The sequence below is a fragment of the Rattus norvegicus genome, chromosome 6, assembly GCF_021556685.1.
Source record: "Rattus norvegicus strain SHRSP/BbbUtx chromosome 6, alternate assembly SHRSP_T2T, whole genome shotgun sequence".
NCBI classification, from domain to species: Eukaryota; Metazoa; Chordata; class Mammalia; order Rodentia; family Muridae; genus Rattus; species Rattus norvegicus.
In genome coordinates, this window is record NC_141539.1 from 142,279,402 (window position 1) to 142,281,028 (window position 1,627).

The 1,627-nt window shown below is 39.8% G+C and overlaps 1 pseudogene; it reads right to left on the reverse strand.

The window, feature by feature from the left end:
- Positions 1–544: 544 nt before the first annotated feature.
- LOC103692741 (immunoglobulin heavy variable 1-84 pseudogene) lies at positions 545–996 on the reverse strand (annotated as a pseudogene).
- Positions 997–1,627: the final 631 nt, after the last annotated feature.

A 1,627-nucleotide genomic window follows, 5' to 3' on the forward strand; every position in this document is an offset into this window, starting at 1 on the left:
TAATGATATTTTGACCAATGCACAGGAATTAAATTTGCATGTCTGTGCATTCTGATAAATATTTCTCGCATTCTAAGAGACTGGAATTTCTTCTGGAACACAAGACAAGAGAAAACAACACACCTCAGGTCATTGATACAGTGAAAGAGTGTTTGCTTGCCTATGTTAGATTTTATAGGTCAAATTTATATCATACATTATTTCCAACAATTACAAATCCTAGTTTCTCAGGATCTTGTGATATTTTTAACATGCATCACCATACTTTACACTTTATATTGTTTTATTTAACAAGAAACATGCCCGTGGAAGTGGGAACTGGTAAAGTGATTCACAAAATGTGGTGAATTGCAGGTTTATCCAAGTAGCACCTATTTATTCACAGATGTTTATTTATAAAGATGACAAAGGCACCACAGGACCGTGAGGTAGAGGCAATAAATGAACATTCAAAATTACGATTCCTGAGCAAGTCTACAGATTAGTCTTTTCTGTCACCTCAGTCCCATGGAAGTTTGCTGCTCCTCCATGGTTTTTGACACATTCAGGATGTGGTTACAACACTTGCACAGTAATAGACCGCAGAGTCCTCAGATGTCAATCTGCTGAGTTCCATGTAGGCTGTGTTGGAGGATGTGTCTGCAGTCATTGTGGCCCTGCCTTTAAACTTCTCATTGTAGGCAGTATCACCATTTTCAGGATCAATATCTCCAATCCATTCCAGGCCCTGTCCAGGCCTCTGCTTTACCCAGTCAATATAATATTCAGTGAAGGTATAGCCAGAAGCCTTGCAGGACAGTTTCACTGAAGACCCAGGCTTCACCAGCTCAGCTCCAGACTGCTGCAACTGGACCTGGGAGAAGACACCTGTGTAGAGAAAGGCAGCATGGATGTAATTTTCACCACAGGCCCTCTCTGCAATTTGGATTTGTAAATCATGAGCCCCTTACCATCAGTTACTGACAGGAAAAAGAGAAAAGCCCAACACAATTCCATGGTTAGTATCTGTGTGTTGAGGGACTGTGGAGATGAAACTGATCATAGGTTGTTTTCAGGGTGAGAATGTCTGTGTATTTACAATCATAGACTCAGGTAATTTGCATACTAATGACCATGGGACTTCTTATATAAGAACATAAACTAACTGGAGAAAAACTGGAAGGGAAGGACCTAAAAGGCACATGGTTCAGACAACAGGATGCTCAGACACAAGTCCTAATCCTCTCTGAGGAAATGCATCCCATACACTTGCACTCTCAGCAGATGCTGTGGATGTAACTTTAGGGACTAAGCTCTCAAAAGATTTTTGCCATGATTCTGTTGCTCCAGTTTGGCACAATATCATCAGATTGCTCTACAGATGGTTGTTGTTGTGGTGACAACGATAACGATGATGATGATGATGATGATGATGATGACGACGACGATGATGACGATGATGACGATGATGATGATGATGATGATGATGATGATGATGATGAAAATGATGGAATACTCCAAAAATGACTTTTTTTTTAGAATTTACTGCCTACTTTCAAATATACGGGACTAATATTAGGCTTTCCAACAAGGTGTATATTTCAAAACTCACAACAATGACTTGAGAGTAATGTACTATGCATATACA